Source organism: Aulonocara stuartgranti (genome assembly GCF_965226115.1).
Source record: "Aulonocara stuartgranti genome assembly, chromosome: 3".
Taxonomy (NCBI): domain Eukaryota; kingdom Metazoa; phylum Chordata; class Actinopteri; order Cichliformes; family Cichlidae; genus Aulonocara; species Aulonocara stuartgranti.
The window spans coordinates 66,785,931-66,802,176 of record NC_138941.1 but is presented as its reverse complement, the minus strand read 5'-3'; the positions used below and the strand labels follow the sequence as shown (position 1 = coordinate 66,802,176).

The 16,246-nt window shown below is 39.5% G+C and overlaps 1 protein-coding gene across 1 annotated transcript in view; it reads right to left on the bottom strand.

Annotated features, from left to right (window-relative positions):
* The window catches only part of LOC309694419 (CD226 antigen-like), a 246,042-nt gene that overhangs the window by 16,030 nt on the left and 213,766 nt on the right, over positions 1–16,246 (bottom strand). The window lies entirely within an intron of this gene.

Genomic DNA, 16,246 nt, shown 5'->3' with positions numbered 1-16,246 from the left:
ACTTGTTCTAATGAATAACAATAAAACCCCATGTTAACATGCTTAGGCTCACATAAAATATACACTATTTATAATTAATTGTACACACACAACTCAAAAACCTCATATGAGAATTAAGGTCTCTGTTGGGGCAGTATTTACTTTTATGGGAGCAAAATTATATATTTTTATATATTCCTTAGTTTTCTTTGTTCTGGTTAAATGTACAGAAATTTGTAGTGCAACAAGACTCAGATAAGAGCAGCATGACAGATGTTTACTTTGATTAGACGAACAGTATTTAGGAGGAGGAAATGGATAATAGGTATTGATGTGTATATAACTGGAGATGAACAACTTAAGCATATTATATATAATATTATATTAAAGCATGTGTCGAACTAATGTTATCTTATAACACTATGAGCCAGGATAATTTGATAAATATGAATGTAAACAATTTATTCAAAGTTTTAAAGATAAAATAATTTTTAGGAAAAATTTGTCCTCATTTGACCTTAAAGAAAAGGTCAGAGGTCCAAAGTAACATGATATATATGGAATCCCAGATATTATTCCCTACAAGCTGGTACACGTCAATACAAACAAATGTTTACGTTTTATTGAACTTTGACAGACATGCTAGTGCTACTAAACACATAACCTCCTTGGCAAAGGTAACAACAGCAATAGATGAAATTTTTTTTTCCACAAATGTAAGAAAACAAACAAAAACATTATCAGTAAACATTTTAAACACACTGACTGTGATCAAAGCCACTTACTTTATTCTGTTCTTGTCTCCATCTGGTAGTTTTTCTCAGCATAAGGTCATCGGCTCATAACCACAAGCATGTCAGGAAACATCTTCAGGCTTGAAAAACAGATTTAAATCAGAAAAAAGTTACAATTAATTTAAAATGAAAATGAATCAGTTTTACACTGCCCACTCCAGCTGTCAGGGTTTAAAGACAAAACTTTGCCAAGTCTGTGAACGTCTGTGAGAACAGAAACAAGTAGTGGTTTGTGCTTTCTCAGTAAACTGAAGGCTCATATGACTACGTGAGATATGTGGCTGCTCAAAAAAGTTACAGCAAAGATCTATTCTTGCCTACATTTCCTGAAAAAATTAAAACAATAACACATGGATCTGATAGTGTTTACTCTGAAAACATCTGGAGGAATCTTTAAAGTCAGCTTTGAGTTTGTGGAGAAGTGAGTCTCAGAAAGACGTGAAAACTCTTCATGAAGTCGTCACCTCAGACTGATCTGATCAATCAATAAATCAATAATTTACTGATTACAATTGTCCGATCATCAGCAGCACTGAGCATGTGTGTGTTTGCATGTATGTGTGTGTGTGTTCATCAGTATCCTGGTCAAACTGGTTCAGTGAGTATTATTGGTACAGATGGACTCATTCATTTCCTGCTAGTGTGTACAGTTTACGTACATCATCATCTGTAAAACAAGCTCTACCTAAACATGGAGCTATTTTTAAAATGTTTCTGTTGTTTTGTCATCATCTCTCTGTTTGTGAAGTGATATCAAAGATTATTGTTAATGTGTGTACTTGTGAATATTCACTTCCTTTCTCTGTGCTGAAGTGGGAGAACAGAAAAAAGAAGCTGTTGTCAGATTAACAGTAAACACTTTGGAATTAGTGACTGGAAATAAAACAGGAACACTGTTTCCATTCTAATTACTTAAAACCAACAAAGATTTCCTATGTGTGAGATTTGTTGTAAAGGGCAGAAGAAAACTTCAGATCTCTTTGAGTCCATCAAAAAGTGCAAAGCTGAGCAGACAGCTGCACCAACATAATAATCTGTAAGTAACTGTGTAAACATTTGCTGCATTATTCTTTATTTGACTTAAAGTCCAAATACTAAAACTGAAAATATTTTAAGTCACCAATTCCCAAAAAACAAGGGTGGTGTTCCTCCCACTCAACAAACAGAAAATCCCACACACTCCACCCAAAGCTAAATCCTCAGTCTAATCAATCAAACGCAAAGTGTTAAAGTCAATGTGTGACCCACCTGCCACTGACACACAAACTTCAATGTGTTTCATTGTTTTTGTAACAGTGACAATAAAGATCTGTTCTTACAGAGCAGTGAATATAGGTCAGAGTAGTCAGTGATATCACCTCCTTTTATTTTTAATTCACTTTTTATATAAATAAATACATTCAGATGAATGTGTAATTTAACACACTTGGCTGTGACTAATTTCAACCTGAATTTCTGTTTTTACTGTGGCCCACCTGTAGTACCTTCATGACTCACTGGGGCATCCAGACCCACACTGCTTAAAAGACTTTCTCCACCCTTATCATATCTAATTCAGTGAAATATACATAGTGATCTTGCCACATTAATAAAATATTTATCTTAATAAGAATATCACAGAAATTGATATGGCTCGCTGCCATATCGCGCCATATCTGTCAGTCTCAAAAGTAAAGTTTTTAGATTTAATGTTGCTGAAACAACAAAATAAATAAAACAAATAATGCTATCTGATGGAGAAATCACTCATCTTTGGAAAAGAGAGTTTTTTACAGAGAAATGGCTCTTTCCAAAATAAAAGCTATACTATACGCTTCTTCTAGGCTATATTCTCAGCAGCATATTAAACATATCAGGTCAGATCCTCATAAGGAGAATAAGTGGTAAGTAGATAAAGTTATACAGGCTGGTGACACAGAGACATCCAGGTCAGTCACTGTACAAATGGAAGGCAGAAGACTAGACACTGAGAGGGAGAAATTAAAAAATATATATATTGACTAATCAAAACCCAGGCTGTGTGGCCATGTGGCTAACGGCAAAGAAGAAGCAGTTCAGAAGAACGGCTGCCAGAGATGTGGCAGGGCTGGAGGGTAGTCGAGGTGTGGGTGAAGACCTTTGGGTGGCTTGGTAGGTGGAGACGGTACCTGGAGTGGCAGGTGCAGGAGGTCCTGGTCATGCCATGGAAGGTCCCGGCAGTGCCGAATGCGGATCAGGTTTGGCAGTTGCAGAACCAGATAGCGGAGCGCAGACCTCTGGCTGAGACGTGATATAACCAAACATCGCTGAGGCCTCTGACTGAGACTGCAGCAGGCTCTGGAGATGGGCGTCCTCCAGCCTCAGCTGGAAAGGGACCCATTGGTTTAATTCCCAAAGCGAGTGATGGCATGGAGTCTGTGGCAGGCGATGGCATGGACCTTTCGAACTGGGGTTAGCAGTGTCTGTCCATATTTTTTCCTTTCTCCGAAAGAGCACGAACAAAGTCTCTGTCACTCACCACAGCTGGCTGCTTTGGGGAAGTGTGGATTAGACATGAGCGCTGGTGGCGTAGACGCCAAAATTGCAAGATTAGCAAAAAAAAGTGCAAAAGCAGACAGAACAGAATTTGAAGGACGGCCCTGCTGGTATAAGGGTTTTTAAAACAGCCAGTTGTTAATGGGGAACCAACCAGCAGCTGCCAGGCCAACGCCATCCAAAAACTGCTCCCCAGGTCCTCTCATAAAGACCACACATATAAAACACAATCCAGACACATTCATTCAAAATATGGTCAGGGTTCTAACATTAAAGTATTGCCATGTATAAAGCAGGTGCTCTGCTTAGTGCTGTGCAGTACTACAAATTCTGGTATAAGTCTGATACCAAGTAAATCCAGGGTCAATATTCCTGATACCAATATTGATGCTGTTGACCTATAAAGGCAACTTATGTTGGTGAGATCAGTCTGTCGTGATTTCTGAGATAAATCATCATCCATTTGTTAGTTCAAAAAACATGCATTGACCACTAAATAATTTAGAGACCTGGAGTGTAAAAGTGTCTGACTCTAAAGTGCTTTGGTTTAGCTGTTGTTGTTTAAAAGAATATAAACAAACAAAATAAATTTTCCATAGTGCGTCTCTGATGTAACACCCAGTTTTACCAGTAGGTGGCAGCAGACCTCATATGTGAATCATTCCCTTTTGAAGCTTCACTGTCATCCCTCACAATCTCATTCACAAGCTGGCACAAAGCGGATTATAGGAGAGAGGTCTGGTCTGGTGTCATGGTGTGAGGACAACAACCTCACCCTCAACACTGACAAGACAAAGGAGATGATTGTGGACACGAGGAAGAAGAGTAGAAGACCTCACCTGGACACTGAACACCACACAGCTGACATCTTGCTTGAAACCCATAGAACCACATGAATAACACAGAATAAAATCTTTTAATGCAGATAAAGTTAATAGCTGGGGAAAAAGAACACGGTGTTTAAGGCACATTTAAAATAAAAAACAACAAGGAAACTTAACTGTGTCCATAAAACACAAACATATGTTTATTGTTATTGATGATTTTACAAGAAAATAGAATTTTAAAACTCCAGGTAAAAAAAAAAAAAAATATATATATATATATATATATATATATATATATATATATATATATATATATATATATATATATATATATATATATATATATATATATATATATATATATATATATATATATATATATATTTTTTTTTTATCATAGTTGTTCAGGTAAGTAAAAAAAAATTAAAAGAACAACATGTGGATGTCCTCTGGTCTGAGGGGGGGGACCAGTTAGAGACCATCAGCTGGACGTCAGTGGTTGGACTGGTGGACTACTTCAGTGAAGAGTAGACGACGTCTGGCTCTGGTTTAAAGTCTGAATACAAACACAGTTCAAACAACAGGAAACATGATTACAAGCTTTGTAGTTCCATCAAGACCTCCAGTCTCCATCTCTCTGCATCACACAGTCCCAGTTCAGACGTTACTGGGAACCAGCTCAGATACATATCACAAAGGTTACACACTGCTTTCATTTTAATTTAAAGTTAAATTAACAAAACCCAAACCTTAAACCCACAGAGCTGAAACAATCAGATTTGCATTAAAAAGTCCAATATATGCTGTTTTAGTTCACTTTTAGTTCACTTCATTGGTTCTTGGTGACTCCATGAACGATTTTCAAAATACATTTGAAAAAAATTTGTTCATCTCCACTCTGAGATTCAACTAACAGACAGACACTCCTCTGCAGTACCCCGACGTAGTTTTCCACCTCCCTAACTTAGTCTATGTGTTGGACGGCACCCTCTGGTGCCCATCTGCCAATCCACAGGCATCATCCAAGACCTCCACAGAATGTTGCAGAAAGATCAATCAAGACTGCAACAGAAGATCCAGAGTTTTAAGGAATTCAGAGCACACCTTGTCCTCCTCACAAGCTCTTCCACCAAGCAGTTGCATAACTAGAACAGTGACCTTAACCCACTGATAAGCACAATCACTGGACACTGCTTCCATTACAGAAAGCATTACAGTAGGATTCAGAAGATTCCCAAAGTGTTCCTTCCACCACCTGACTGTACCCTCAGTTTAGGTCAGCAGCATCACACTACCACTGTATACAGTGTGAACAGAGCATTACTTCACCTACCTTAGTTGTCTAAAAGTTTGCCAGAATTTCTTTGAGATCATATGAAAGTCCATAATTTCACCAAATGTCTCTCACACCCAGTTTTCTTTTCAGCCACTGCCAAAGCTGCACTCTGCCGGGCTAGCCATCACCTGTTAACTGCCTCAAGAGTTCCACACTGATAAGATTCCTTCTTCAGCCTGACAGCTGCCCCACTTGTCCAGCCTCTGGTCCTGGAATTACTGCCACAACAGGCACCAATGACCTTCGAGCCATAGTGCCTTATAGATGCTGTCACCATCCTGGTTCTCTGACCCAGCGTTTTCAGTTTATGTTTTGAGTTTTCAAGTTATCACTTTAAATATACTGAGTAATAGGATTATCATTTTGTTGCCTTAAGTTTAGTTTAGTTATATTCACTTAGGTCTTCTTCTCCATGTTGTCAAGTTTGTGTTGTCATGTCTGCATTCCATGCTGTTTTCTGTTTTATTGTCCTTGTCCTATGTGCAGTGTGTCTAGTTTTGCTTCCCCTTGTCTTGTTAAGTCTGATTTGTCCCAGCTGTTCCCCATCCCCCAATTATCTCTGTGTGTACTTAAGTTCTCTGTCCTCCTTTGTTCAGTGTCAGGTTGTCCTTTGTGTCACTTTTCCATCTTCCTTTGTGCCCATGTCAGGTTTCATTTTTTGATGTTTATCTTTAGTTTCCCCAGTTTAGGTTATTGTTCAGCTTCAGCTCTGCATTTTGTTTTGTAAGGTCTTAACGGCCTTAATAAATGGATCACTTTCAATTGACATTGAAGTTTTTTTATTGCACCAGATTTCTACTGCACCAGGGCCAGGCCCCCATGCATGGACCCGTCCAGCAGCCCGGCGACATACCAACCAGGACCCAAGCCGCCCAGGACCAGCCAGAACCCCAGCCCAGAGGCGGAGAACTCCCAGAACCCTAAGATCCCAAGCCAGCCATGGACCCACCCAGGAGCAGTGCAGCTACAGACCCAAAACCTCTGAACTGGTGGACAGAAGCAAAAAGTTTGTATGTAATTGTCAGGTTTATTCCCTTGACAGTGAGCAGTTGTCAGAGCACGTAAAATCTATCCTGAACATCTGCATACTGCGCTCTATGTAGTATTCGGTGTTATATTAATTGTAGACTGGGATAGATTTTTAAACATATCTGAGACCAGTATTCTTTTTCCCAAGTTGACCGATAGATGCAGCTCCCATTTTGCAGTAGGAAGGGATATTGATTCATTTATTTTGGAAGGTGTCCTGTAAATTTTAGACGGTAATTTGGGGATTTTGAGATTAGAAATTGTACAACACACAATTTAACTTGATTAGGCTTAAACTACTTTTTAAATAAAGATTTAATTTGTTGATATTCTAAAACTCTATTCTTGTTTTTCCCATATTGTATAACTAATTGTCAAACAGAATAAAGTCTGTTCCTTTGAATATATATTCCAAGTATTCAATCCCTTTTAGCTCCAATACGGGAAGTTGATCATTTTATTGTTCTGTTGACACCCTACGAGACCACCCATCTCCCAAGCTACAGTTAGCAAACTGCTTGCTAAGTTTCATGAAACTGGTTCAGTGTTGGATTTGCCAAAATGTGGACGCAAGAAAACTGTCACTAATGAAGAAACATCAGTGGCTGTCCTAGCTTCATTCAGCAAGAGCCCACAGCGTAGCACTCGCCGCATGTCACTGGAGAGTTGCATTAGTCGAACATCCCCTCGGCGGATATTAGCTACTCACAAATGGCACCCTTACAAACTCCAGCTACTGCAGCATCTCAACGAGGACGACCCAGATCGGTGCCCAGAATTTGCAGAATGGGCAAAACAAAAATTGGAACAGGACCCTCAGTTCACGTAGAAGATTTTGTTCAGTGATGAGGCAAACTTTTATGTGAATGGTGAAGTTAACAAACAAAACCACCGCTATTGGTCTGACGCTAACCCACATTGGATGATCCCTCCAAGACTGTTGGAACAACAAAAGTGATGGTTTGGCGTGGTATATGGGGTACAATGATAGTGGGTCCATTCTTCATCAATGGTAACCTCAAGGCCACTGGATATTTGAAATTGCTACATGATGATGTGTTTTCCTCTTTAAGCACTGAAGCTGGCACATTCCCTGAGTTTTTCCAGCAAGATGGTGCACCACCACATTATGGGTGCCAGGTCCGAGCATTCCTAGATGAACAGTTTCCTGGAAAGTGGATTGGTCGTCGTGGGCCAGTTGAATGGCCCCCAAGGTCTCCCAATTGGTCTCCCAATTAAATATGTAGACCTGGTCTACATATTTAATTCAGCTTCTCAATCCTGTAGTTTTAGCTGTTGTCTACAGGGTTTTGCTTATTGGTTGTTATTATAGGTGTGCTCTGTATCTCAGCAATGTGTCATGCTAGAATGATAGGTTTGAAGCTGGTCAAGTGCCTCTATGCACTTCATTAGTTTAGTTATTCTCTGTATTGTCTTCATCTCACATGTCATTACACTGAGTTTCAGCAAACCTTAAGCTTGATGCAGACTACTGCTTAACAATTATCCACCTCACATCATAACCGATTAAGGTGCCTCTTCATATTAATATTATGTCATTGTTAATATTATACCCTTTGTCTTATATAACAGCAATAGCATATTATAATATTTTATCAGTGTGTACCATTATACTACTCCTGAGCCAATTTGTTAGTTAGGATCATCTTATTCAGCAAACAGATAATTTAGAATTCATCCAATCTGCGGTCACATTTGTTCTCTCTGTTGCATGGCGGACCAGGCAGTTCTATTATAATATATTATTTATATTTTATTTTGTATCCATCAAGGGCTTCAGGTGATCTGCAGTTATCACCATTTTCCCAAGGTGGAGACAGTTACCTTTACGCACACTGTCCTTGGCTGAACAGTGACACAGTCTTAATATACTTTATTTATTTTATTAAAATATCTTCGTGTGAATTATTTGCTTTATATTCATTTTATACATGCTGGGCATGGTCATCATGCCAACTGTGTTTCATTGTTAATATCACTTTACAGGTTGTTATCCTTGCTATTATTAATTTCAAATACTCTAAAGATAATTTCTACTGTAATTTTCCCTTTGTTTATCTTTATTTCGTACTTTTTATATTTATATCTACTCAGTGGGGTCTGTTTTCAACCCTTTTAAACTACTACAAAACTACTGTGATCTCTAGTTTTCACTTAATAAGGGATTATTAAGTTCTTCCTGATATGGGTGGTGCTGCAGATGCGGCTGCAGGAATGGGTGATGGCTTATTAAAAGGATTGTGGGGACTGCACAGTGTCTCGTCTTCTGGTTTTACTAAACTGGCAGTTGAGTTCTGGTCTTCTGACTGTTTATATTTTGTTTTCTTAAATCTCTCAATTTACAGACACTGTTTTTGTCCGGCGTCTGGACTTTTCTTTTCTCACCACTGCTCGTCAGCAGGAGTGAGTTTTAATTTCACTTGCTTGATTACCCATCTTATTTATGTATTTACTTATTTTTTGTTTAAGTAATATATACACGATACAGCTGCTATCACCTTCGCTGGTATTAGAGACGAGAGTGGTTGCTCACACGCCCTTCTACTTTCGGACTAGTTCCGAAAGCGGTGTGAACTTTACGAGACGGAACTCGACCGTTCTCTCAACTCACCAGCACGTCAGTGAACAGCAGTGAAAGAAAAACACAGTAGGAGCAGCTCAGTCTCTTATTGGACCGTGAAAATTCAGCTTGCTCCGTTAATTAAAACAATACACATTCACATTCACAGCTTTGACGCGCGCGCGACCGGAACCCTTATGATAAGGGGAGCTCCAAGAGCTACTTACTCCCTAGACCCAGTCTAGACCCAGCTGGGGGAGCTACCCAGAGCTCCAAAGCTACCAGTCGACGAGCTTCCAAAGCTACCAGTCGACGAGCTTCCAAAGCTACCAGTCGACGAGCTACTTCCGCTATTTTAAATTCCCTGAATTCAAAATGCGCTTTTACGCAAGATTGTGTCAGTGTGTCTGTATCTACCTGGTCAGTGTCGCCGGGTCTGGTCCACCTCGATCGGGCCCCACCACCGTGGGTCGCTTTCTAAGACGGTGGCCAAGACCCGAATTTAACGCTCTTGGACTTTTATCACACACCTGGTGTGTGAGCTGTCGACAGTCGTACAACGTGGACTAATCACGGAGATGGGACACGATGGAGGCGCTCCGGCTCCGAAGGACCAAGAAATGTTGGGGGAAAACTCTGCAAAAGACCCAGGAGAAATAAAGACACAATGAGACAAAGTTACTTTTTATGCTTTAACGTGTACACGGGTAAGCTGTTAAGAACAACTCACATCATGAACAGAGGCTTGGCACTTTTTATAGGAGAAACAGTGAGAACAGGATAAGAAAATAATAAACAGATAAAATAAACAACTCCATATGTGGTGCTAGTCTCGTCAGCAGAGAGCTGGGAGAGATAAAACAATCTAAAACAATATGTCCCAGAAACAAGATGTCTTTGCTGGGAAAGACAAAAGACACTTCTAAACTAATCTAACCATAGACAAAGTGCAGACAAAGGGCATCTTTGTACATTTAAAAGAAGGTAAAGAAACATAGAATCATTTTTCCTGTAACAGTCTCCCAATCTGACCCCCTTAGACTTTTATCTTTGGGGTCATCTGAAGGCAATTGTCTATGGTATGAAGATACGAGATGTGCAGCACCTGAAACTACGGATACTGGATGCCTGTGCTGGCATTTCTCCTGCGGTGTTGCTATCAGTGTGTGAAGAGTGGGAGAAGAGGGTTGCATTGACAATCCAACACAATGGTGCTGCCCATTGTGTTGGATTGTCAATGCAACCCTGAACACATTTTATAAGTGGTCAGAAACTTCTAAATAACTCATGAAAGAATAAAGTTATGTTGAAACCAAGCACACCGTTGTTTTTCTTGTGACATTACCAATAAGTTTGATGTGTCACATGGCCCTCTTCCTATTGAAAAAAACAAGTTGTATCCAAGATGGCCGACTTCTAAATGGCCACCATGGTCACCACCCATCTTGAGGAGTTTGCCCCCTCACATATACTAATGTGACACAAACAGGACTTTAATATCACCAACCATTCCCATTTTATTACGGTGTATCCATATAAATGGCCCACCCTGTACATCTAGCCAGGGCTCATCTACAATGGTATGTTTTAACTATCCTGAGATGAATTGCATCCAGCTGGCTAAAATGTGGTGTTGAAGCTTAAGCAAATCTAGTCCTCCTTTATCCTGGGTCCTTTGTAGCATTTCTAAGCTGATAAGTGGGGATTTATCTCTCCAAAGGAATTTAGAAGTAGACGAATTGTCATGGTCCCCCGGATCTGCAGGATGTGTTTTGTTTTGCTGCCTTTACAAGTCTTGCCACGGCAAAGCAGGACGAAACTCCCCGCCTCTGACCTCACAATGTTCACCTTTTGCTCATTCAGGTTAATCACCCGATGGCTTCTCATCGCGACTGATTTTCTCCTCACTACTTAAGACTGCAGGAGGGTCTGCTTCTTTGCTGCATCGTTGTTCTAACTACTATCAGTGTTGCCCCAGCTTCTCCAGCAATTGTTTGTGATTTCTTAGCGTTCTGTCCTAACAACCTTGTCTTCTCTATATTCAGACTTCCTCTCAGGAGACAGAAGCTGGAGGATGTTTGGTCATTTACCCTGACACAAGCTGTTGGGAATCACATAATATTTTTAATCAGCTTATGAAAGAGTTTCCAAAATCAAATTTGTGTAAAGTTGCAAATAAAAATTTCCTTTCATGAAACCAATTTTGCCAGGATGTTTTATGAGGGGGGTTGTCTTCTCTAATCTTTTAGTGAAAGCTTGCAGATTATTTGAATGTCAACTTTAATAAGGAATGCTGGCCAAAAGCTGGTGGAAAACAGGGTTTTGGCAGGATACCATTTTTCTCAGAAATTAAAGTATAAATGTATTACATTCCATGACATAACATTCGCTAGTCTCAGTACTCAGGGATCAGTCTGCCAGCGTTTTCACCCTTTGCCATGGATGAATGCCCGGCCATGAGGCACTCACCCACTGGTACCCTCCACAGGGTAAGGTAACCCTATCCTGGACAGGGTTAAAAGTTCCCTAGATCTTTCACTCGTAGGGGTGTTCAATCACTCTTTGTCTGGTCCCTCTCCAAGGGGCAGTCAATTTTACGTAAGAGAACCTAACAAGAGGGAAAACGCCCCCTGACAACATAGCCCGTGGGACATACTGATCCCTCCACTATGATAGAGTTGTGATTCAATGAGGGGCATTTAGAAATATTTCTTAATAATTCCTCTTTTTCTTGTATATTTTCCATTCATGATCAAATAATGAATTGCTGCATGAATGTTTAATAAGGCAGCTATGTTGGGCGAGTAGGTTAATCTTTGATGTCTAGTTTTTCATCTCCCAAGAATGTAATTCAACAGATCTCAGTGGGATCTATACTGAACTTAGGAATAGAATCCAAACATCAGTCCTTTCCAAGTAGTTTCAATTCAATACCAATATTAGGGGCAGTGTCAATACTATTGAGCTTGAGCTCTCCTGTAACAGTCATTACTCCAGTAAATTGCAGCAGATTTTAAGTGGTACTTATTGTTTTATAAAGCTTCACTGAGGTGTAACACAAGGGTCTCTGAGCTGGTTCAGGAGATAAGCCTGCCGTGTCCGGTCTGAGTCACATGTTCATCAGTTTGTAGTTCATCTCTAAACTCTTCAGCTCTCTGGCTTCATGTTAAAGCTCTGAGTGTTACACTGTGAATGTTCCCAGATGGAGGAATGATAAATGGACACTCAGTGACTTTCTAGTCCAAGTTAACACAATTAGATTATTTTTTGTTTAGCAGACAAAAGTTTCAAATGTGAAGTTTGTAGTCAATAATAAAGATAAAGGTAAAGACTCACTTAAGAAGAATGTTTAGGCTGTTATTTGTATTTTAACATTGATAAGTTAATTAACAAAAATAAAATGTTCTGCCATGAAAGCAGCTGCTGGCTGGTTTCTGTGTGATTTAAAACAAAGCTCTTTGCGTTATCATTAACAAACACTAAATTGTTTTTGTTGCTGTGGTTTAATGCTTCTTTTTTTCTTTTTAGCCACAACCAAACCGGAAGAAGTCAAATTTTCCATCTGACATCTTAGTGAGACCCACAAAACCACACGTGGAAAATAAGAAAGAATAAAATTTTATTAAGGCAGAGAAACTAAATTGTTGATGGGGAAATACAAACGATGGTCTGAGACATATTTTGAATATAAATAACAGGGAACTTACTGTGGCCATAAGAAACATTAACACATTTATATTTTCATTGTTGATTTTGCAGGAAAAACACTTTTAAAACTCCAGTTAAAAATACATATTTGTGATTTTTGAATTGTAATATTCTAAATGAGAAAAAGACAAAGAAAAATAACAGCATGTGGATGTCCTCTGGTCTGAGGTGCTGGGGGGACCAGTTAGAGACCAGCAGCTGGACGTCAGTGGTTGGACTGGTGGGCTACTTCAGTGAAGAGTACACGACATCTGGCTCTGGTTTAATGTCTGAACACAAACACACAATTTTAAGATTATTTTTTTGTTGATTGTTACACAAATTTGGAAACTAGGGGGCGGTTGCTTTTTGAGGGACATTAGTTGAAAAGGATTCTGGGAAATCTCAAATGTTCCTGGTGGTTTTTCTACAGTGAATATCTCAACCCCTAAATTATGTCAGGCTGCATAATTAATGCTGAAGCATAAACAAGGGTAACATTAGTATGTGAACGAAGCCGCAGCAGAGCTGTTGGGACTTGAATCTGTTTTTAGCACAAGGCTTTCAAATTGTATGAAAGTTACATGCTATAGCACAGAGTAGCAGCTTTTAGGAAAGTTGTTCCACTGATCATCAGCTAGCTTGCATCTGTCTACAGTTAAAGATACAGAGTAGCTGTACCTGGGTCTCCTTGGTCTGATGGTTGTTTGTTTCATGACTTCTTCAGTTCTCACAGCTGGAGAAATTGCAGCTAGATCAGCATCTGCAGAATAAAACACATTAAGGTTACTGAAGATAAAACTGCAACAGTACTGGTTTGAAAAAAAAAAATGTTGTTTGTAATGTTCCATTATAAAGGGACTTTGGGATGATTGTTATACACAACAACACCTTTTTACAGACTTATAAATACCTGTGATACACAAAGTGACCACGAAGAACTACTTATGTGATATGAATGTATGCTTTCTTTCAGTGCAGTCTGACACCTTTAACCACAGAGCAAACATGTTCTCACAACATGAACACTCTCATTGGCCAGATCGGAACACACTGCAGTGAGAAGTCTCATCAGCTTCCATCAGCAACTACAGTTAACTAAAATCATCTTCAAGATGAATGTTAAACATGTCAGAATGCTACAGAAACTCCAAAATTAGGTTTTATTGAAATACTTTTTCAAAATATGTCTCCACGATCCTTCGTATTTTAAAATGAGCAGCTCTGTGTTGAAACAGCTGCAGCTGAAGTGTTTCTTTCTATCAGAAACAGGATGCTGGACGACTGCAGAGCTGTTAGCTTCAGTTAACCACAGACCACAAACACAGTCCAGCTCACAGTGAACAACACTCAGTAAGTACAGAGTTAGACTTAAATATTGTGATTTTAGCTTTTGATCAGGCAAACATTTTTAAACTTCTGATCATCCCTCTGATTCTACATGTCCTCATAATCCATCAAAGTCAGCAACAGTCTTCATGACTATAACATAATACACAACTATTCTATTTTCCTTATCTATTTTCACAATGTAAAGCTGCACAAAAGTCCTTCTAGAAGCAAATTTAACATCTCAGTTATGTTGTATATGTTTCAAAGTACTACCTCTGTTTTGTGTGATTGGCTGTTGATAATTTGGTGTTTTGACAAAAGAGTACATGACATGAGTGATGATTTCATCTTCTTCAGTTTCTTCTTGATCTGTTGAAATGATCCAAAATAAACAATAATATAAGTTAAATAGCTAAAAAAAAGATCACATTCAAGAAAGTTACTGTGATCATAATTAGTTTGAACTTTATTCTACTAAACAAACTCGAAAATGAAAGATCAGGAAGTCTGAGTCTCACCTTCAGGTTTCCTATGAACACATCGTCTCACCAGCAGAACCAGTAACACCAGTAGAACCAAAACACAGACTAATCCAACACATGACAACACAGCGAGAACAGGAGGAGAGAGTGATGGAGGAGAGGTGGATGTAGGTGGAGGTGTGGTGGTGTGTTCCCCTAAAATAAAGCAAACACAGTCATTAAGTTGTCGTCACATTGTGAATGTTGAAAGCTGCAGAAACACAGACAGGTGAGTGTGTCACCTGTGACAGTGATCCAGCTGGATGGAGACTCTCCATGACCGCTGATGTCACACTTGTAGAGGCCTTCATCAGACCTGGAAACATGCTGGATGGTCATGTGACCTGTAGGCTGCTTCCTGATGAGGGAGCCATCTTTATAGAAAGCAGCTGGGAGGTTGGAGGGAGTGGTCTTTGTTTTACAGAGCAGAGTGACGTCATCTCCCTCCATCACAGGGAGGACAGGACTCTGCAGGATCACTGATCCACCTCAACACAGAGACAAACTACAGCATTTCATCCATTTACACACAGCTTCATCAACACTAACTCCACACACTCAGCTTACCAGTGACTGTCAGCTTAACCATGTTACTGATGGGACCCTCTCTGGACTCACACCAGTAAACTCCACTGTCATGCTGTTTCGTTATACTGATGTTACAGGAAGAATTAGTCGAACCAGCTATTCCCCACCCCTCTCCTCCACACTGAGTCCTCTGTCGTTTGCTTGTGTTTCTCCTCAGAGTCCATCCAGCAGAGCTGTCGTCCTCCTCACAGCTCAGAGACACAAAGTCTCCTTTAAAGAACTGAGAGCTGCTGGGACTCACAGTCAGACGAGCTGTGAGGGTTAAAATGAAAAACTGATGATCACGTCTTTGAGATCTTTACTGAAAGTTTTAATCCAAATGTGTAAAACATGTCAGAGTTTATCAGGTTTAAAATGTGACAGAAGAAGGTTACTGACCTTGGTTTGTTGTGCAGCTCAGCCGTGAGATCAGAACTAAAGAGAAATGACACTCAGGTTGATTTGAGGTGAACATAAAGAACAACTCCACACAAAGAGCTTTAACATCTGCGCCTCTATCAGGTGCTTAAACACCACATCAAACAATTTCTGGAGTAATTCTGTTAGTATAATAGTATGCACACACTTTCAACTCTTTGTGCGCCTCATAAAAATTGGTTCATAGTTATAGAACAGTATGTTGTATGTAAAACAAGAGACTATTCAATGTCCACACAGCAACTCTAGCAATAAAAGTCAGATGAAAGTGCTTCTTGATATGAAATGACAGTGTAGAAAATTTACAAAATGTTCACTACTTTTAAATAACCCTCTAAACTCATGTGTCCACTGTGCAGCTGTGTTGATATAATGAGTGAATGATTTGATCTTTTCACTGCCTGCTGTGTTTCCTCGACTCCTGAGCAAAGATAAAGAGTCAGTTCAGACCTGCAGTTGGTCCTCGTGGTGTTTGAACTTGAATTCAGCCTGATTTGTTTTTCATGTCTTCTCCTCCATCATCAGTTATCAGGAGAGCAGACAGTCAAAGTACAAGAATTCAAACAAACACAGAGATTCTACTTACAGAGCAGACACAGCACAGATGTTTCCTTCATCGTCCTTCTCACTCATTTGAGCTT